The 23,511-nt window shown below is 34.1% G+C and overlaps 1 pseudogene; it reads right to left on the bottom strand.

Moving 5' to 3' along the window:
• Positions 1-3,692: 3,692 nt before the first annotated feature.
• On the bottom strand, positions 3,693-4,060 carry LOC116567407 (annotated as a pseudogene).
• Positions 4,061-23,511: the final 19,451 nt, after the last annotated feature.

Raw genomic sequence — 23,511 nt, 5'->3', positions numbered from 1 at the left:
AAAAGACCATATTAAACATGAGACAAACATGGAAAGTATGCAAAAACACTAGAGCAGAAATAAAGACAGGCATAAAACAGATAGGATGGAAGAATTCATTTTGAAGAAAATATAACTCAAAGAGAAAAACAGAGGAAAAATTTTCACATATATTTCATGCTAAAGACAATGTAATAGTCTTTAGGACAATTGGGGAACTCTTAAAATATGAGATGATTAAGTGTGGATGAGCTGAAAGGAGAGAATGTAGAGTTAAGTGAGTAGAGGACCAAAGTGACACCATTACACAGATGACTAAATAAAAACCATAGGAACATTTTAGATAGTGGGCAAAATAAAATTAGTAATAGAAGAAATCTATGAAATATTTTCAGTGAAATAATGGGGTAGAAGCAAAGAAATCAAAGACACTGAAGTTCATGTCATATAGGAAATATTGATCCAAAATAAAGGTAAAGTTTACACTGAAATGAAAACCCAACAAATGGAACTAAGACATAATTATATAATAGTAGAAAATATTTCTGAAATTAAAAAGAGCATTCACAAATGAAAAGCATACTGTTTTCAAGAAGTTCATTAGAGGTACCAATTTCATGACATTCTGGTAAAGTGATCGAATTTCAAGGATAAAGAAAGAATTCATTAGGTATTCAAGAAATTACAAAGGGAATAAATCTGGTTGACCTCAAATACCTCCATGGAAAAACTAAGTACCAGAAGATAATAGAACAATGTTTACAAAATTTCAAGGGAAAAACATGTCTTAATAATACTATAACCAGGCAAGTTATTATCGAAGTACAAAATGACAATACTGGCATACCTGATCGTGAAAAATCTCAGAGAATAGGTTAATCCTGATGCCGTCTTAGAATTAAATTATGTAAGAAATCATTATAAAGAACTTAACAGTGAACCTTGAATCCATGTATACAAAAAAAAAGAGTAAATGTGTACATTACACATAAATAATGTGTATTTATTTATGTATAAAATAGAGATAAATCTTTTTTAGAGGGTAAATGAATCAATCCATCAATAAAAAGTAATATATTAAAAAGAATAAAACTCACTTTTAGATTAATATTCCCTACAGTCTTCGAGTTTCCCCAATACATAGTATAGAACATAAGTACAGAACATAGAATACATAGTATAGAACATAATAGAATTAAAAAATTCTGTTAGGAATTTAAAGTTTTTGTGAAAAATACAGTAATTCTTTATAATCTGAAGGAAGGAAAATTTAGCAATAGAAAGTACCTAATTTTATGAAATATAGAACATCAGTGGAATTCATTAGCATACTTGTTTTTAGGAAAAATCTGGTATAACGATTCTAAGGTTCTTAGATGGTTTAGAAAAAAACAGTAGCAAAGCCCTTAAGAATACTTAAAACTGTGTGGTTAGCATCTTACCCACAGGGTTATGCATTAATTCAGTTGTTATTTATTTGGAGCACGAAGATGCAAGGTCCTATGCCAAACCTTTTGACATTTTCTGTTTTCCAAACCTGAAATTCACGTTGTACTATAAGACTTTCACCTATAGGGTTTCAAGCCAAGGTATCCTATTCAGTTCTTTAAAGTTCTCACAGGTATCATGTACTGTGAAATTCCCATGAAGTCTAAATACTTTTTGGTGTAGTGATTTGGCCAAATAGCAAAAAAGATGGAATGTGGGTCGTACTTGGATACATTGTTGGGTTTGGAGAGACAGAGGTGTGGGTGAAAGTATTATAAATTTGGAAAACAGAATAGTAAAGGTACAATGGAAAATAAAAGTAAGTTCTTTAAAGTGCTACAGCAAGGAGTTCATGAAAGAAGAAATAGAATGTAATAGTGGAAAAGTGGGTTGAATTGGGTCCAATTTTCAAGGGTCTTCAATGCCTATACATAATTTGGATTTTTTTAGTACTGGAGCATAGTCACTGCAGATTTTAGGTGTGTGTAAAGACTCAAAGGAAGATAATGGTTTTGTGAAGATTTATCTACTAGCACTGGGTGAAGTTCATAAATAAATATTTTTATTATTTGATTCAGAGTCCAGATATAACCATGCCCATGAAGAGAGAGTTGTTTTCCACCATTCACTAGGTTTCCTAAAAAAAAACACTCTTAAATTTTCATTTTCTTTATGAGGCACAATAATGTTTAAATTTAATCATCATATTATTGAGTACTTTTCTGATCTTTTCCATTCCTTTTGTAACTCAAAAGTTCTTTTCCATCTCTAGGTTAGTTGAGTATTCATTTACACATGTTCTATGTTCCTGATAATATCTAGTTGTGCTTAGTACTCTAATCTATCAAGAATATATTTTGTTAAATGTTTTTTATTTTTACTTTATGCTATTTTAAAAAAATTTTGTTAAATGTCTTTATTTTTAATTTATTTTTACTCATTAAAGATTTTATTTATTTATTTTTAAATTTAAATATTTTATTTTTATTTTTAAAGATTTTAAAATAAAATTTATTTTATTTTATCTTTATTTTTAAAGATTTTAAATTATTTATTTATTTATTTATTTATTTATTTATTTATTCGACAGAGAGAGAGAAAGCGAGAAAGGTAACACAAGCAGAAGGAGTAGGAGAAGAAGATCCCCTGACCCTCGGTTCATGACCTGAGCTGAAGGCAGATACTTACGGATTGAGCCACCCAGATTCCCGTTAAGTGTTTTTAAACAAGGATTTATCTATGTAGCTTTTGTACCATACTTACTGAAAATGCCTATTTTTCCACCTATACTTGTGATTTATCTTTATTGTTATTAATATTTTTAGGAAGAGGTAAGTTCTAAGTATTTATTATCCTTGTTTTAAATATAATTTAATTACATATTTGCATAACTTGGTTTTTAATAATAACTGTGTTTCTCAACTGGCTTGAAATAAAATTCTATCAATTTTTTAATAGTTGGCTCTACTGAGACTTTACAAGTCAGTTCCAACATACACTGCCCCTAAGCTAGTAGGAGCTTTAGGATTATGTGTTCACCTTATGACACTGGTCAAAGGAGAGAGAGAACTGGAGGTGCTGCTGGGTTTTTTACTGTTTTTTTTTTTTTTTTGAACATTTGGGAAGAAGCAGGGAAGGAATCTTTGGGCTGACTGCTAACTAGGTTCACTTAAATTCAGGTATGCCCTGGTCTTCTCTCTTCCTTATCTGCAAGGAGTCGTAGAAGTTGAAGGATTGACTTAAAGGAACAGAAAGGGAAAAAAAGAAGCAGGAAAGGTTGCAGTGCAAAAGGAAGAGAGCCAAAGGTCTAGACAGGACAAGAAGGAGTTGAGGTTGAAAGCCTCTGCCTCTCTGGCCCTCTGTTCTCATGCCTTGATTGGAGAAAACAGAGTGGGTTGATGAACAGATGATTTTCATTGATCTAACCAGCTAAACTGGTAGTCGGCTGGGGCAGAGCTCCCTTATCTGTCCTGGATCCCCTCTTCCCTCTCCTGGGTGTTCATAAGTCACCTCCAGGGGAGAAGAGCATCCAGTAGAGCTGGCAAGGAGAGCCAGGACAGAAAAATAGTATTAGAATCAAAAGGTATCAGGGTGACATAGAAAACATAGGATTACCAGATCATCCAAATAAAATGTCCATCAGGACAAAAAAGATGTTTCACCATATGGGCCCCTCTGCCCTTGCCAGGAATGAGAAGGGGCACGAAGCTTCTGTGAAATGTTTCCTATTGTGGCCTTTGTGCCACCATCATCTCCTGGATGTTGTCCTTAGTTTCCTTCATGCTCCACTCCTGGTAGAATTTTTCGGCTTCAATTCTTTAATTTTTTTCTTCTGCTATTTTCTGTTTCTCTATCAGGAGATTGTGAGTTACCTCCTTGGACTGAAGAATAAACATTCATCCTACATCTTCATACTTGTTAGTCTTATCCACCAAAGTCATAATCTCTGTATCTGTAAGATGTGCATATTGTTTGTTCTGTTTAGCTGTTCTACCTGCAGGTCTTCAATCTTTGCCTCCTGTTAAATGTCAATAACTTTGTCTTGAAGCTTTGTGAAGGCCTTCCTCAGCTTCATATCCATGGGAACCACCATCTTGGTTCACTCTGTGTACTTGCACAGTGGGAGAAAGCCAGAAAGGACCATCTTTATTATTTATTATAAATTTTATATGGGAAGATCTATTTCCAATACTTACTTTTTTCCCAACTATCTGATTGATACTTTTGTGTTGTATCTTCTCTCTACCTACCCACCATGCCCTGGACTATAAATACCAGTTTCCAAGTTTGTATGTTTAAATACCTTTCTACTCATAGTGAGATTCCTGAACCAGTAGTATCAGCATCTCCTGTGGACTTATTTAAAAAATTGGCTCTTAAAGTCCAGTCTGAACAACTCAATTAAAATCTACATTTTATACAATTTCCCTTATATTTTGAGTGAACATTAAAATTTGAGAAGAGTTGCCTTACTAGATTACAACTCTTTGAGAGAAGAAATTAAGTATCTTGTTCATCATCCTTATCTTCATCCCTTTGGGCAATGACTGGTATATAGTATTTGCTCAGTAAGTATTGAGTGAATAAATTAAGTAGGTATTATAATAATATATATAATAAGATATCTAGAATCCTAATGAAGTAAGGACAATTTTGAGAAGCTATGTGAGTATATGTGAATACTTACAAAAAAAAAAAGGTACAGATTTTGACTTGCTTTTATTTTTGGAAAATTTTGTGCAAAATAATTCTTGAACATGTATATTTACCATAGCACCAAATTCAACCTGGCTACAAATAAAACTTGTGAATAAAATTTTTATTTTGTACAAGACTTGGAGATTTATGGAAACCTAACATCAGGAACCTATACTCGAGGCTTCTACCTCTCTGAAGAGGCCTTTTTCTCTATATTCTCATGGTCATTTTCTTATTTCTTTTGTGCCACTTATAGCTTAATGTCTATCTTTCTGTCTGTTATAATGTTTTCTCTTCAAGGATTTGAAACAAGTAATTTTGAAACTTCAGCTTGATAATATACATGTCTTTCTTTTTTCCTCTCTCTTTCTTGCTTTCTGCCTCTCCATTTCTTTCTTCCTCTCTCTCTTTTCCTTCCTTCCTTCCTTCCTTTTTTTCTTTCCTTTCTTCATTTTAGAAAGAGAGAGAGAGAGAGAGAGAGAGAGAGAGAGTGTGCTGGAGTGGGGGGGGGCAGTGGCAGAGGGAAAGGGAGAGAGGGGAGAGAGAAAATCTTAAGCAGGCTCCACACTCAATAGAAAGCCCTTCAAAGGGCTTAATCTCACAACCCTGAGATCATGACCTGATCTGAAATCAAGAGTTGGACACTTACAGTGGAGCCACCCGGGCCCCCCTGATTTATTTCACTCTTACTAGAAAAATAAAACTGTTCATTTCATAAATATCTTAAGGGTACTTATAAATATTTAATTTTCCCAGTTGGTAGTAGTTATACTATTATAAGACACAGTTTGACTAATCAATTTCTCATTGTAAACAAAACATCAAATATCACCACATTTATTTTATTGTTATGATCATTGCAGCCATCATAAAAACTAAGAAACACAAAAATATGTACACAGAAGTTCAACAATTACAAAGACTTTACACATATATCATCACTGGATCCCCAAAACAACTCTTTCAGGTAAGATATCATTTTTTTAATTATTTCAATGATATGTAAATGTAGAGATTGGGGTGGTTAAATGACTAATAAGTTGAGTTGAGAAGAAATTTTGAATTTCTGACTCTAAAATTCAGAATATTTCATTGCATAATGTGATACATCATATGGTGCCTAAGTTAGAAGGTTAAAAGATTCCTTCACAGAAGGAGTTCTGGAAAAAACAAAAGAGAAAAGAAACAATGCCTGGTTTCTCTGAAGATTTTATTATGTGTTACAAAATAATTACAATAAATATATTTTAAGATAAATTGCCAACTTATTAATAAATCATCTGCTGAATCATTAGTTTTCTTATATGAGCTCATGTATTAAGAACATTGTGCATAAGATTTAATTTTAGCTTTATTTAAATAATTGATAGAAATATTAACTGTCTTCATATTTAGACATGTGCTTATGAAAAATTCCAGACAAGATCTTTGTTGGAATTTTAGATATGGAGCCAATGTGGCAGTAGGTCTGGGGTGGGTTATAGAGTTCACCACTTTATTGAATGTATGTCAAAATTTTAAGATGTCTTCCATCTTCAGAACAGTCTTACAAAAGAGGAATATAGTTTATTCTGCTACCAGCATAAAAGCGACCAAGCCAACCCAGGATACAATTGCCCTTTGCAAAGAATCCATTCCCCATTTATCTATTTCAGTGTACCATCTAGCAAGTATTACCAGTGCTCAATAAGGGCATCAACTGAAAGTGTAATGGCAACATAAATTGATTCCTCACGTGGGGGAAAAATATCCTCTACCTACTACTGGACAGTTATACATCTCAGTTTTCATGTTATTTCCTTGGAAACTGAAATACATTTAATCAAGTCTTGGTTAATTGTTCAACATGACTAAAGCTTCTACTGTATCATTTTGTCATTGAATGAATAATTACTCAAACAATGAACAATAAATGGCACTGTGGTAAGATCACTATCTAAATTGAGAAATATTCAGCTTCAAATAATTGAATGCTATACAACTGAAAGTGTAACTTAATTACATTAAAGAACACAAAGTACACTTGCAAGTAGGGTGGTGCCATAATTGGTTCAGCAGCTCAGTGGTATGATCCGTGTACTCGGTACTTTATTTCTGCATTCTGCTGTACTCAACAAATCATCCATAATTCCAACATGGCTTCAGCAATTTCCAGCATTGTTGAAAAATGATCATGACTACATCCTCTGAAAGAGAAGGAGAGAATTTCCTCCTCTGAGTTTGCTTTTATTAAAGAAGAAAGCTTTTCCACATATTCAGCCCTCCTTCTGAATACATTCATATTTCTTACTTTTTAAGAGCAAATAATTTTGCTTACATGACTGTAATTTATGATCACAAAACAACACAGTTTAGGAAATTACTAAAATATGCTAAAGAAAATATAGTTTATTCCTGGATCTCATATCTAATGTCTCACAACAGACTGTTTCAGCAAGTAATTTATGAAGTGGTAAAATAAAGGTAACTTCCCAAAATATATAAGGTGCTTGTGAAGAATTAATGGTTAGTGAAAGAATGCCAACATAATTTTTCTTTCCCTGAGTGTATTTATACTGCTAATTTGAAGAGCACTTACGTAGAAATACTATTGATGCAAGAGGCAGTTTTTAAGTAGCCAAAGTGTCCATCAATAGATGAATGTATAATGATATGGTGTATAGATATATGATATATTATTTAGCCATAAAAAGAGAATGATCTCTTGCCATTTGCAATGATGTGGATGGAACTAGAGATCATAATGCTTAGTAAAATAAGTCATCCAGAGAAAGACAAATTCACAGGATTTTATCATACATGGAATTTGAGAAACAAAACGAATGAGCAAAGCAAAAAGAGAGAGAGAGAAGCAAATACTCTTAGCTATAGAGAACAAACTGACGATTACCAGAGGGGAGGTGGACGGGGAAATAGGTGAGATATAAGGAGTGCACTTGTCATGATAAGCACTGGGGGATGTATGGAATTGTTGGATTACTATATTGTGCACCTAATACTAATGCAACATTGTATCTTAACTATACAGAAATTAAAATAAAAGGCAGTTTTTATCTAATCATTTTGAGCATAATATTAGAATTATGACTAATTTACTTCCCTCTCTGTATTAGTTTCCTATTGCTTCTATAACAAATTTCCCTGAACTTGGTGGCTTGAACAACAGAAATTCACTCTTTCACAGTTCTAGAAGTTGGAGTTCCCTTTGGAGGTTCTAGAGGAGAATTTTTTCTATACATTTTCTAGCTTCTGGTGGCAACTGGCATTTCTTGGCTTGTCGTGCATCATTGTAGACTCTCCCTCCACAGTCGTGTTGCTTTCTCTTCTGTGTGATTTGTGTGATACAGGGAGAGCAAAGTGAAGGAATAGAGCTTAAATGTAAGGAAGTGTATGTAGGCTTGACTAAGATGAGGACATTGTTTATTTTGCTCACTGACATGACTCAGGCAACTAGAAGGGGATCAAGCATTGTATAAGCATGAGATAAATATTTGTTGAAGAAATGAATGAAATCTAATGTCTTGAAATATAAGTTGGTCTTGGAGGAATATGAAAATAGGAGAAGATAGAGAGACAGAGGGCATAATAGAAAGATTAATGGATTGTATGTGTCAGAGACTTAAGGGATACTTAAATATTTTGATGTGAGTGAGCTACTTAACATTTTTGAGGGTTTTATTTTCCTAAAAATAAAATTACAATATACAGTTATATGGAATCACCACAAAACTTAAGAAAAATGCTTAGCACAGTGCCCAGCACATAGTGAGCACTCTCTGCATATTCTCTCTCATTGTTATATAAAGGGTGGGATGTGTATTATTTTCATTTTAATTCCTTGGCTTAAAAAAAAAAAAACTTTTTTGCACCATATATGCCTGTATATTCCTATACATTATTGCCAGAATAGTACTTTTATGATTAAAATAAAAGACAACTTATTAAATTGAGAGGAAAAAAAATTAGTTGAATTCAGGGACTTAAGTTTAGAGGCTCCCAGGAAAATCAGAGATCTTTCATTATTTAAAGCCCATATTGGCATAAAATGATTCTCTAAAATGTTAGCATCCTAAAATGCAAAAACCTTTCTAGAAGTTTCTTTCTTAGGTTATATATTTTATCAACCTGTGTCTACAAACATTATGAACTAGAGCCAACCATGGTGGTTAAGGGCATCAGCTTTAGTAGAGTGGATTAGATTCCATGTAACTAATACAGATCTCTCTGAGAGATATGCAGACTGATTAGGGTTGTACAAATACATAAGGAGGCTGTGTTCTTCAGTTTCTCCTGCTCACTTGCCATCTCTCCATCATTCACTTTTAATTAAAAGATTAGTGAATAGTTTTGAAAAAAAAAAAGAAAAGGAAAAGAGGAAGTTCCTGTCTACTTCTATGGTTTCAGATAGTGTGGTTACTCAAAGCAAGAATTTCTTGCCAGAAAGACTTGGATAAAATAGAGATCTCATCTTTTCATACATTTTTTTTTCCTTAATGGGTATATTGAAGTTATAAATCCTAGAACCATGGTGAACTTTGTTCTGTATTTACTCTTTTAAGGTAGGCATCATTTTTTTTTTCTTTCTGTGTATTTGATCTCTCTCTCTCTCTCTCTCTCTCTTTTTTGGTGTGTTTATATTTAATGTCACATTCTTGATTGCAATCGAGTTGGGTTTAAATGTTGAATCTCTAAGTTAAAGTGGGTCAGACTTGCTCAACCTATTTCCTAACCATATCCAATATTCTTCAATACTCTCTTGATCTTCTTTATTCAGGTTAGCTAATTACTGAACTCAGTTGAATAGACAAGGAAAAAGTACTTAGCTACTAAGGCTAGGAATATATGGAAATTTTGCAATGACTTAGAAAGAGCACTGAATTATGGCATGGGACTTGGGTCTTTATTGTAATTCTGCAGCTAACACATTTTGGGCTTTTCATGCTTAGCGAAGAAGTTAATCTTGAAGCTTTCCAATCATCCCTCCTATGTGAATATTCTACTGGGGTCACATGAATATGGAATGATTATTGGATTGATCTATGAATTTTTGCAGGTGTCATAGGTGCTAAAGAAGGTGGGAAAGAAAGCTAAGGCCAGGTATGAGTGTGTGTGTGTGTGTTTAAACTTGGGAAAGGGACAAAGGGAAAGTCTTAAGCCAACCCAGGGGCATTGTTTACATTCTAGGCAAGAGGTAAATCCTGGAAGATTTCAGACTCATCTTTGTCAAAAGACAGCTGAGGAGAGTGAAGAAGGATTTTCTTCACTCAGGAATGATACCTATAGAGTTTTTTCGGTGGCCTTTATTCCTGCCTCACTCTCATGTTCCATCCACAGAGCCTTGAAGACAAAGGTAAGGTGGAGGCATATCTCAGCCATGCCTCAAGTGACACTTGCCTTAAATAACACAAAAAGAAAATAATTTCAATTAAGTAATTTTTATTTCAATTAAGTAAATTTAAACCTTTTTCTTACTTTATGTGGCAAACAGATATAAATTTTAAGTAGTCCTAGTTTGAAGAAGCCATTTCAAAAATCCCTTTTAAGAAAAAGAATCTACGTTATTATTTTACATACATTCAGATAAAAATATTTTGCATTGTATTTAATAATTCTTATCCTAAAGAACATAGAAAAATGACTTGCATACCAAGTATATTTGAAGGTCACTGATTTTATTCTAATGATAAATTCTGGAATAAATAAACCAAAACTATATATATATACACATGTGTGTGTGTGTATGTGTGTAAGTGTGTGTGTGTAAGATGCCAAGAGTTTTTCTTTTTTTTTAAGCCAAGGAACTAAGAAGAGAGTAATATATAACCCCCTCTATGTAGCAATGACAGAATATGTGGAGAGTCCTCATTATGTGCTGGCCACTATGCTATAAACTCTTTTCTTAAGTTGTTACAGTGATTCAGTGTCATTGTATATCACAGTTTTATTTTTGAGGAAAACCCCTCAAAAATGCTAAGTGCCTCACTCACATTTAAATATTTAATTTAAATATCCCCTATAAGTATATATAGATATATTCACACTCACTCACACACACACACACACACACACACATACACACACACATACAGGAGAGACAGAGAGAGAGAGAGAAAAGAGGGCCTGAATGAAGAGAAAGGTATCTCCTGCTCCTATAATAATAGCATAGGGAAAGAAATCATGTCAGAGCTGGATAACCTTCTTCTACACAGTTTTTCAGTCTGACTGAGACTCTGCCATCTTTAACATGTGTCTTCCTAGGTCATTCTGTTTGTTATCTCGGATCCATTAAGCTATAGGGAGAAAGAGCATCAAAGAGCACCTGTGTGATGTTTTTATGGACCAGGTTCAGAAGTGATTAATACCACTTTTGCATAACTGTCCATTAGCTAGAAATCAGTCTTGTGGATGCACCTAACTGTAAGTGCCTGAGAAATATGATTAAGCCATGTGCCCAGGAAGAAGAAAGGAGGATTTGGGTGACTTAATAGCAGCCTCTGTATGAGTGTTACATAGATAATTCTCATTATGCAAAGAAAACAAATGTCAGTGGTTTATTAGGACAACTTTTATACTAACAGTTTTTCAAGGTCACTGATAATTTAAGTAGGCTAGTGATCTGACATGGTTACTATTAAAGTAAAATATAGCAAATCATATAAACAATTTGGTATAGTAGAATTTTTGTTATGAATACTTATTGACCTGTTTTATGATTGTTATTCTATTGGAATCATAATGATAATAGGGTATTAATTTAATCAATTGGATATTTTAAATAAACAGATAATTTACATATACAATCTACATCATGTTATGTGTATAATGAAATTTAATCCTTTTGGAAAATTTCTTTACCTCTTCTATTTAGGTGGTAAATGTATCCAATGCAGAAAAAAAATGTGCTGTTATTCTTATGAATAATATTCACATATTTTTATTGATAAATAGCATGTTTATTTTATACAAAAAGTACTCTTCATTTATTTTTTGAAGATTTTTATTTATTTGTTTGACAGAGAGAGATCACAAGTAAGCAGAGAGGCAGGCAGAGAGAGAGAGAGAGGGAAGCAGGCCCTCTCCTGAGCAGAGAGCCTGATGTGGGACTCGATCCCAGGACCCTGAGATCATGACCTGAGCTGAAGGCAGAGACTTAAGCCACTGAGCCACCAAGGTGCCTCCCCAAAAAGCTTTTAAATGAGAAAATCAGGTTCTAAACAGGAATCATAAATCACACAGACAATCTGAAGACACAAATTACTCTGTTTCAAATTAACACCACCTTCATATTTTTCATATATATTCCTAATTATACACTGATGACAGTAATTTCTATTTCTATCTTTTTTGAAAAAGTACAATATATCAAATGTAGATGGTTTCTTTAACCTGGAGAGAAATAGAGAAATTCAAAACTAGGAAACTACATGCATTTAATATCACAACTTTCAATGTAAGTAGAAAATGCTAGTATTTTATTGAATATTAGTTAAATAATTTTTAGAAAGTTGAGAAATAAAAACATTAAGTTATACCAATTAGGAGGAGTTTAATGATTTGTTTGTTAAAAACTAATTTGTTGTGAAGGAATTTTGAGCTTTTGATCAATCTGGAACATAATGAAACACAAAAAGGAGATAGTAGATAATATATCTCTATTGACAGCTAATAACAAATATTAAACTAATATTGGTATGGTATCTGAAATTTTTTACTGCTGTGATCTAACCTCATGTTGAAAAACATGTATTACTAAAATATTCACATGCACTTTTGGGATTTTGATAAAAATTAACATCATTTATCTTTTTTTGATTTTATGTCATCTTAATTTCTTCTAATATGAATAGTTCTTTCAAAAAATGGTAAAAAGTGAATTTATCTGCAATAAAATTTATAGTGTTGCTAATGTTTAAAAAAGTTCTCTTTACCTTGTACTAGTATTATTAAATTAGGCATCAAGTATATATTTTTATATATTGGATAAAGGACTTTTTCAATGATGAAATGGGCCATTTTAAAAGAATGGGCATTGCTTTAAAAGAATAGCATCAACAAGGAAAGAATTGCAAGAAATTCTAGCTGCCATTAAAAATCTGTAGAACAGAGGCACCTGGGTGGTTCAGTTAGTTAAGCATCCTGGTTTTGGCTCAGGTCATGATCTCAGTGTTGTGGGATCAAGCCCTATGTTGGGCTCAGTGATCATTACAAAGTCTACTTGAGATTTTTTTTTCTCTCTCTCTCTCTCCTTCTGTCCCTTCCCTTACTCAAGTTCTCTCTCTCTCTCTCTCTCTCTAAAATAAATAAAATCTTTAAAAAAAACAAAGCTTGCTTATAAAAAAAAAAATCTATAGAGCTGATTTATATAATTCCTTGTTTGCCATTTAATTAGTAATCAAAGACCGTAGAATTTTATTTGAATTTTGCAAAGACACAAATTTGAAAGAGAAATTGCAATATTCTTGTAAGAAGTTATAGGAATTAGTTTAAGATATGCATAGGAACGGCCAAACTTCTACATCTTGATTTGATTTTGTGGTACTCTATGTCTTGTCCATGTTTTGTGGAGAAAATCATATGCTCTGCAAATTTGAGATGTTATAAAGTTCTCTGGATCTTTTCTAAATGTCCAAAGCCTACTATTCTAGGCTTTTATATTCTGAGTAATCTCATACATTGTGATATATTTAATCTTTTTTAAAAAATCATTTATTTATCTGAGAGAGAGAGAGAGTACAAGCTGGGAGAGAGGCAGCAGGAGACAGAGAGGAAAAGAATCTCAAGCAGACACCCTGCTGAGCACAGAGCCCAACCTGGGGCTTGATCCCCCAACCCTGAGATCATGGCCTGAGCTGAAATTGAGAGTCAGATGTTTAACCCACTAGACCACCCAGGTGCCACTGATATAGTTAAACTTTAATAGAATTTGAAATGATGCAAAAATTGTGGCAGCAAAGGAATATATTGAAAAAGTTTGTTTGTAATGGGATATATAGTGCAGAGCTATGTAACTAGAAAACTATATGTGTGGGAGTGTGCTTATTACTGTATATAATATATAACATCCTTAGGGTCAAATTATGTTGTCATTGCGTTAAGTTTCAATGTGGTAGATAGAGAAGTTCCTATCAAGCTTTCTATGTTTCATCTTTTCTTTCTTAGGAATGAAGAAGCTGTCGCTATTTTATACTTTCCACAAAATATATTACAGTGTTAATGCTCTTACCTAGGGTAACAAAATCTCTTAAAGGATTTTGACTTTTAACAGACCAAAAACAAATGAAAGGCAAAAATATCTGGGGAAGATAACCAATTTCTGTCCTTAAAAAAATACTTAGGATAGTGGTGTTATTTTATAGCTAAAAACATTTTTCAAATGAATTTTAAATTGCATGTTGAAGCCAGAATATTCTACATAGTGACCTGTTCAATCATTGACCTACTTCATTGAATCTTATACACTCCAAATCTAACTCAAGTTTTGTCCTGTTCATTTCTTACCACATTGTTTCCTACCTCTAAGTTGCTGAGTCATATTATTCAGCTATCCAGGTTTAGCTACCATTTTCCAGGGATATATAATTTTTCAGGAATCATATACAATGATCATTAATTCAAACCTTCTAATAATACATATTTGACCATATGCTTCAATCTTAATAATTTGACCTCTGCCCTGAATGAAACCAGATTTACTTCAATGGCTTTTTTCCAAGAAGAATCCCCATTTACCTTGGTGCCTGCATTCCTTCCTTGGTATTCTGACTCTTCTTCCTCTGGTCAGTTCCCCTACCTGAAGCTAGGCTCCTGTCCCTCAGCTGTGGTGTTGGCTAGAGCTCTGCTCCCAGAATTCATGAACCCATTTTTGTTACTTGTCCGGCTATGACCAGTACCATTTTCTCCATTCCCCTAATTTTATGCATAGCTGTTGGGAAGACACCTTTCTCCCTGGACTTTTGGATGTTAGTTCTTTTGGGGATCTTTATTATCTGTATTTCATTTTAAACCAACAATATTTATTCTTAACAAGTACAGCAGGGGATTACCACTTTTCTACCTAACATCAAATCCTAAGGTGTCCCTGAGATGAATCAATATGTGACAATAAGCAAACACACAGCTTGAGTACCATGGAGACCCTTGGAGGAAGGAGAACTAATCAGCTTAAGTGAGTGGTTCCCAGAAATTAACAAGAGGCTTTCTTTCACTAACTGTAGTCTTGGCCCAAAGTAAGGCTTACAGGTGATAGTGGTGGGCCAGGAGTCTCAGTTAGAATGACAAAAATTGACAAGACAATAAACAACAAATGTTGGAGAGAGTGTGGAGAAAGGGGAACACTGTTACCTGGTGGGAATGCAAGTTGGTGCAGCCATTTTGGAAACAGTGTGGAGGTTCCTCAAACAGTTAGACATAGAGTTATCCTATGACCTAGCAATTGTACTACTGGGTATTTATTCCAAAGATATGATGTAGTGAAAAGAAGGATCACATGGAATCCAATGTTTATAGCAGCAATGTCCACAATAGCCCAGCTATGGAAGGAACTGAGATGCCCTTCAACAGACAAATGCATGAAGAAGATGTGATCCATATATACAATGGAATATTATTCAGCCATCAGAAAGGATGAATACCCAAAATTTACGTCAACATGGTTGGAACTAGAGGAGATTATGCTAAGTGAAATAAGTCAAGTGGAGAAAGACAATTATCATATGGTTTCACTTATATGTGGAACATAAGGAATAGCATGGAGCACATTAGGAGAAGGAAGGGAAAAGTGAAGGGGGAAATCAGAGGGGGAGATGAACCATGAGAGATTATGAACTACAGGAAACAAACTAAGGGTTTCAGAGGGGAAGATTGGGTGGGGGATGAGTTAACCCAATGATGGGTATTAAGGAAGGCACATATTGCATGGAGCACTGGGTGTTATATGCAAACAATTAATCATGGAACACTACCTCAAAAACCAATGATAACTATATGGTGGCTAACATAACATGATAAAATAAAAAAATAATAAAATTTTAAAAATCAAGCCAAAATGTTATGTATTTTTTACTAGGCTATGTTAGTCACCATACAGTATTTCATGACTTTTTGATACTGTGTTCCATGATTCATTGTTTGTGTATAACACCCTATGCTCATTCCAATATATGCTGTATTGCAAAAATCTTACCTGGAAACTCCTCACACCCTATCTCAGATTTCAATCTTCTCAGTATCAATTAAATCTATCAGAGGTTTTACTTAAGAAGCTATCAAGGTTCCTGTACAGTAATAAAATGTTTTCAGAAACACTTTTCCTTTTGTAAAAAATAAATATATAAACAGCATAAGAAAAAAAGTTGTGTAAGGGAGACCCAATCATTTTGTGAGCTCAGTGAAGGAAAAACACTTTAATATTTGCTTAAGTATCATGTATTTGGGGATGAGAGAGAATCTGAGGCATCATTTAAAGAACTGAAGATCTAAAGAACTAAAGAACTAAAGATCAGGCACTGTATGGAATTTTCCTCACTTTTTATTCTGCTCTCCTGCCTATAATGCATTCAAATACACAAGTCTATGGATGCTAAGAATTTCCCTCTGATATTCAGATTTATGATTCGCCAGGAAGAAATTGTAATGTTGCCTTCCAAATCTTACAAAGAAGAAGAAGAAGAAGAAGAAGAAGAAGAAGAAGAAGAAGAAGAAGAAGAAGAAGAAGAAGAAGAAGGAGGAGAAGAAGAAGAAGAAGTAGTAGTAGTATTAGTAGTAGTCGTAGTGGTGGAGGAGGAGCCCATCATTATGTGTTTGAATTTCTCATCAAGCAGGGCTCTGGATTTCTTGATTGTAAAGTTGTATTATGATAGAAACAGTGCTCCCTCCTTCCAAAATAAGCATAACTCTATGTGCTATGTATGGTGTCATCCTCAGCTGTGTCTTTCTATAGCCCCACTCCATGCTGAACTGGATCATAAGATACAATAACATTCAAGGATATAAGGCCTTAATAATAATCCCAGATCCTTTTGATTTGCAAAATGGATCTCCCTTCTCTATTACCAGGTATGACTGTTATTTTTAACATAAAATCCAAGTCTTGTCCATTGCATGACCTAGAGAGAATGCCCAAAGAAGGATAACCTGAATGAGTAGTACGAAAAATTGGGTTTTATGCCTTCCTTACGTTCCTATTCCCATTCCTATTGGCTGGAATTCAGCTCAAAAATATGACCAGCCACAGTCAGATATTTTTTTAAGTCAATTATTAACTGATAGCTAATTTTCCTCGTTTACTACATACTTCTTTTGTTTCTTCCCAGTGAGTTTCTTTAAATCCTAGTAGCTAAATAAAACACCTGATTATTACATGTAATGGTACTCTAAGTCAACAAAGAATTCAGAGATGAAATTAAACTCAGGACCCAGATTGTTTGATATATAAATTTTTTCAGAGCATGAATGGAAAACTAAAATATATTGAATTTTACCATATAAAATGAGTTTTACTTTGTATATTGTCAATATAGTTTTTATATATAAAACTATTTTTATATATAAAATATTTATATATTTATATATATAAGTTTTATATATAAAACTATTTTTATTGATCGGTCCTCTAGAGAAGAATATTTTATGTGAAATGTCATATGTAAAAAAAGGACAATGAAAGATATGTCATTATTTTTTATTAACAGGAGAAAACAATGCTACCATTCAACTGAAGTAGCCCATCATGAGCTTGGCAGTGATCACCATCTTGCTAATACTGAACTGTTCACTATTTTTGATCACTGTTTCAATCCAGTTTCTTTATTATTGATTCTATACTTCTTCTGAAAACATATTACTTTCTGAGCTTTCCTTAAATAGTAGTTGACCTCCACTTTTGGCTCTGCCAGCTTCTCCTGTGGGTCCTTTGCTTCTCCTCATATGACTTTTCCATTCTGTGTCTTTTCAGTCCACACTCCATCCATCATTGAGTCCAGTTACTGTGATGGCATATGGCTTACACACACCAACCCATTAGCTCTCTTGTCTAACTCTCAGATTTACCATTGTGGTATTCTTTAACCAGTTTTCCAGGCTGGATAAATTAAAGCCATCCTTGATCTTTTACTCTCCTTTATTTTGTAGATCCATTCTGTTATGTAATCCCTTCATTTCAATTTTTGGAAATACTGTAAATTCACAACTTCCTTTCAATTTTCACATCTCTGTTATTAAGCCAAATTTATATCAACTTTCTCCTGGATTGTTAGAGGATTTCTTGTCTGATTTTTGTTGAATCCACAACAAAATCTTGTGTTGTCTTGTGTTGTGGAGGTCACCTCCACAAGACAACTTGCAAATTTTTCCAAATTAATTTTTGGACATCTGTTAAATTACCCAATGACTGTGTAGTAAATTCCTTCTACCCCAGAATTCTTTATTTGACATTATATGACATATAATGCCAAAGTCTAGAGCAAAAGACCTGACTTTCAAGGAGTGTATTAATGGGGTAATACAAGTGTACAAATACCTAGAAAACAAAATGGAACACATAAAATTGCATAAGAAATGTTTAGGCACTGATGTCAAGATAAGTTATCATATCAAGGAAGGGAAGGAGATGTCAATATCTATAAATTTTTAGAATATGTATTGCATTTAAATTGGCAGATAAAATAAATATTCAGTGTATAAAAAAGCAAGTAAAAGCTAATGTAAAAGCAAGTAAAGCTAATGTAGGAATTGTATGCAGTATTTTGAAAGCCTTAAATAAGTTTGCCCTGGGATGAAAATGGAGTAGAAATAGAGGATCCAGATCAAAAACAATGGTTGAGTCCAGACCATTGATTGATTAAACATAAAGAGATTGATAAGTAAGCATATAGGTAAATATAAACATATAGATACACAGAGGGAAACAGAAGAAGGTGTATAGGCATCACATAAAAGAATAGGTACATGATTGAGGAAGGTATGTGCTATGGTGAGTGCTGTGAAGTGTAAACCTGGCGATTCACAGACCTGTACTCCTGGGGCTAATAATACATTATATATTAATAGAAAATTTTAAAAATTAAAAAAAATAGGTAAATGGATGTATAGAATGATAGATATATAGCTAAAGATCATCATCATGTGTAAACATGCAGAAATTTAAAAGCCTCCAGGAGAGATATTCAGAGAAACTACTTTGAATAATTTTTGTTATTCTGATTATATTAGGTTGTAATGTTACCTGCTTATGTTTTATAAAAGGGTAAAGACTGATGATTTGCCTAGAAATTAAATTCAGGGCAAAATTTCCAAGGGGTATCTTCTTTATAGGTGATAGGAACAAGGTAAGGATGAATCTAGAAATTTTTTATTTGTAGGTGAGTTCTTGAGAAGTTGAGAGAGTTTTCTACAGGGAACTTGCAGTTCATAGACTGAAGTCAAAGACTAAAGATGGTATCATGAAATTGATTTAATTTATTTTTCTGTACCTTGGTTTTCTCTTCTTAAGTTGCAGTATGATTGTATTTCATATTTTAAAAGTCACAATATGGAAAAATGTAAAATTTGTATTTTTCCTTGGTAAATATTTAACTGTTTCAGTGCAGTGATTGTAGGGATTAAGAGTCTGTTTGAAAGAGAGAACCCATTCCTGCTTTAGTAGTAATTTCTAGATAAGAAGTAGAGGTAAACATTTTTTATTAGTTTTATCTGTTCAAACCCTTACAGAGGTCCATATGGATACCGATCTTCAAATTTAAATAAGATTTTTGCATTTTCTGAGTTTTGTGTGAACTGTTAAAAAGACAACTTAAAAAAAAAAAACCCTTTCATTCATTTGTTGATAAACATCTAGTCTCATCTGGGTGTTTTTAGCCATGATATTTATAGTCAAAATCATTTTCTCATTAAAAAAATTGGAGCACGGGGTGTGGTGCAAAAATAATGAATACTGTTATGCTGGAAATAAAAAAAAAATTAATAAGTTCAGTAATGCTGAATTCCATCAAGTTGAGAGTTAAGCTCAAGTTCCTTAAGTGATATTGATTATGAATAATATTTATCATGATAAATGTCCAACTAATGAATATCTAATACTTTTTACATACTATGATCATATATTGGCCCCCAAATAAATAACACATTCTTTTTCAGCCCCTCAACAGTAACCAAAATGTAGGGAAGGGGAGGATTATGGCAAGAATAGTTCAAGTAAAATAGCTCATTAGGAAATACTTATTCTGCTTCCAATAATTGAGAACAATGCTTAGGGCAAGGCAGGTAACATTGTATGAACTTTTAGCTTTCATTTAACCTTTATACTTCATTTGACTGGTATTGCTAGAAAATACTTTTACAGTCTTTGTAATTCATACTCTCAAAAACATAATGATGGATTCCAGTAGACCTTCTAAATAATTTTCTACTTCTCTGTCTATACCAAGTCTCAAAGCACAGAGTCAGCAGTGCAATTTCTTCCAAATATCCCAAATTAATATTGCCTATATAGAAAAATTCCTTCAAATGATTTATTCTTACCATTAATTTTAAGAATTGAATAGATCTAGTAAATGATTAATGTTCTAACCTTCCAACCATTTTAGGGCAATGTTTGCACATGGCTAAACAAATAGAACTTTGCAGAGCATAATAAAATATGCGTCTGCTCTTTGCTTTCTTGATTGATTTGGATCGCTGAACAATCATTAAGCTGAAGTCTCCCTTAAAGGGTAGAAAGGACTGCTGGCAGGGAGCCACTTTGGCAGGCTCTTCCGTGTTGTGGTCTGTTTGGTTCATCTGCAGAGACAAGGATTAAGATAGAATTATAGGAAATCCTATTGAGGTAAAGACCTACTGGATAAGAACAGGGAAAATTAATTTAAGCTTCTCTACTCCTTCAACATAACCTTTTAAAATACTTAGGTTACAGTGTGTTCATTTCACTTGTAATTCTGACACAAGATACTAATGGGAATGACATTTGAAAAGGGACTGACTTGTGTGTATAAACTGTCCCAGGTATGTCCTAAAGTACCTTTTGTCATGGGCCTTAAATAGGATAGCATTTTCCAGGTTGTGAGCAGAGATTGGAAACTATTAAACTCCAAGTTTGTAAGGATAAGCATGTACAATCTCTAGATCTTGGAGACTAAAGAGTTCTGGAGTTCTAAAATGTTGATTTATAGATTTAAATATTTAATATATTAATAGATTTAAATATTAAATATTAAATATTTAATATTATTAAATATATAATATATATTAAATATTACATTATTATTTAATATATATTAAATATATACTTAATTTAGTATATATTATATATATTAAATATTTAAATATTAACCCTATTATGGATATCATAATTTTGTTGTGATTCCTTAAACAGACATGGAGCCTTAAAAAGGCATCACTATTGTTCAAATCTTTTAAAAAGCCCATACAACGAACACCAACTTTAAGAAGGGTAGAGAAGACTGCCTACTTGTGATTTCTCGCTGTCAAATAAATAAATAAATAAAAATCTTAAAAAAAAAAAAAAAAAAGAAGGGTAGAGAAGAGCGTAGCTTGAAAGCATGCCTGGAATAGTGAATTGGATCCTTTCAGCCCACGGCCCCTGCATGTTGGGCAGCCATACACGGGAAGGCCCCTGACAGAATCGTAATTCTAACGCACACACCAGTAATGTGTTCCTCGTGCAGTTGATAACACAGCCCGTTTTGAATACGAGGTTATAGAAGCTGAGAGAATTTAAATCACTTCTCCAAAATCATAGTCAGTCCGTAGTGGAACTAGGAGACGAAGTAAAACCCTCCAGATCGGCTCTTGTTGAGGGCTTTTCTAGCAGTGTCAGCTAAACGTGTAGCTCAGGAATTGCTCTCAGGAATTGAAAACAGAAAAAGGGAGGTCGGGGGAAGAGCAGAGAGGAGAGAAACAGCTCTTGGAGTTTGGGCAGAAATACCTCTGATGCCCTGAAATGAAGTCAAGGCTCCAGATTCCAAGACCGCAGATATGTGGCTTGCATGAAACAGCCTCTGGCCAGACAACCATGTCCCCATCCAGGGAAGACGTCGTTCTGGTGCTAGGAGGATCAAGTAGGGGATGGGGCATAAAAGGCTGGTGTGCCCAAGAAAATGAAAAGGCCCCCGTCTTGCTTGCTCACCTCATTTACTATTTTAACCAAACTTTTGGAAGCCATAGCTAATGAAGGCATCCAAAAAACGTTTGAATAGCTGCTGTATGAAACAGGCTGGAAAATGAGGACGGAAAGACTAACAGAAGGAATGATACCGTAGGTCTGTGTATCCTTCATGCTCGGATCACCGGAACTTCCAGGGAAGATGGAACATTCTCAAGAACAATTGTCCTGCAGCCTTTTTTCCAAGCGTCTCTATATTTTGATAGGGCCTAACTATTTTAGCAACTAATTGGGAAATAAGCAGCAGAAAGTGACGGGGAGGGGAGAAAAAGTCAGAATTAATACTTTAAGTATGTCCTCTTTGCTTCAGTAAGAGCTGTGTTTAATTAACTCAAAATGACTTCAGGTTTGGCCAGGAAAAACCTGTCTCTTTTGTACTTACTGATCATTTCTAATTCATTTCTCTCTTTCTCTTTTCTTTATTGATGTGTATGATTGGGACTGGTCAGGGCAAGAAGGGGAAAAGGAGACTGTAGTTTTAAAGTTCCAGCCCATTTTCCATTTATTCTTTTTCTTTATGAACAGGAACAGAAAAATGGAAAGAAAAGTAAATCTACCCAGGTTTTGACATAAAACTTTGTTACGTGGCATAAATAACATATAATGTGCCTCAGGTCATTAGTACAAAAAAACTTTCATTTGATGTAGTATTGGAACACAGTGTGTATGTGGTGTGTGGTGTGCATGTATGTGAATTGCTATTCCATCTCTCTTTCTATCTAATGGGTGAGTAAAATGGACTTCAGCCATTATCTCTACTTCCAGGCAAACCAAAACACTGTTGAGATTGCTGATAAGCATGTATATATTCTATAAAGATACACTAGAATAATCTATGTTGGATTCTCCAAGAGTAAATAAGTACTGCTTTCTTCAAGGATAATTGCCTTAAAGAGAGTGGCAAAAAGAGGTGGATGCTTCTTACTCTCTAACCCAAGTCTGGTAAGATGAGGATGTGAGAGGGACGCCTGGGTGGCTCAGTTGGTTAAGTGCTGGACTCTTGATTCCCACTCAGGTCCTGATCTCAGGGTGGTGAGATCAAGCCCTGCATCAGGCTCTGCACTTAATGTGAAGTCTGTTTCAGATTTCCTTTCTGCCCACCCCCTAAAATAAATAAATAAAAATCTAAAAAAAATAAAGATGATATGAGAGAATGCTATGAAAACCATAGTGAGAGGATGCCTTGGAGATCAAACCATGGGTGTCTTTGGTCTAGAAAACAGAGACCAGTACCTGCCTTATTCAGGTACCAGCTGTATAAGACTTTCTGTTCAGTCAAATCACAGACTATGGAATGTGTAGAAGTGCTCAGGAGAGAACTTGTACTAAGAAACCCAACCTGAGGAGGTTGCTGGGCAGGACCAAGCAATCCAGGTGTGGTACGCCCAGCAGCACACCCACAGAGTAGAAGGGGAGTGGGAAGAAGTGGCTGCTGAGGGTGGTGTTTGTCTCAGAGGGGAAAGATGGCAGCACAGGGGAAGAGAATGGAGGTAGCAGTGAATCTTCAAAGGCACCCCCAGAGGTTAAATAGCCAGAATTTGCAATCGATACCCCACAGAGGTAGGATGTGCTCCTTTCTCTCTAAAGCCTCCTCTCTTGTAGCATGATGAGTGGACAACGAAAAAAAAAAAAGAGTATAAACACACATACATGCATGTGAACACACAAAT

This window comes from Mustela erminea, chromosome 1, assembly GCF_009829155.1.
Source record: "Mustela erminea isolate mMusErm1 chromosome 1, mMusErm1.Pri, whole genome shotgun sequence".
Taxonomy (NCBI): Eukaryota; Metazoa; Chordata; class Mammalia; order Carnivora; family Mustelidae; genus Mustela; species Mustela erminea.
The sequence above is the reverse complement of the archived record's forward strand: the minus strand, read 5'-3'. Positions and strand labels throughout refer to the sequence as shown.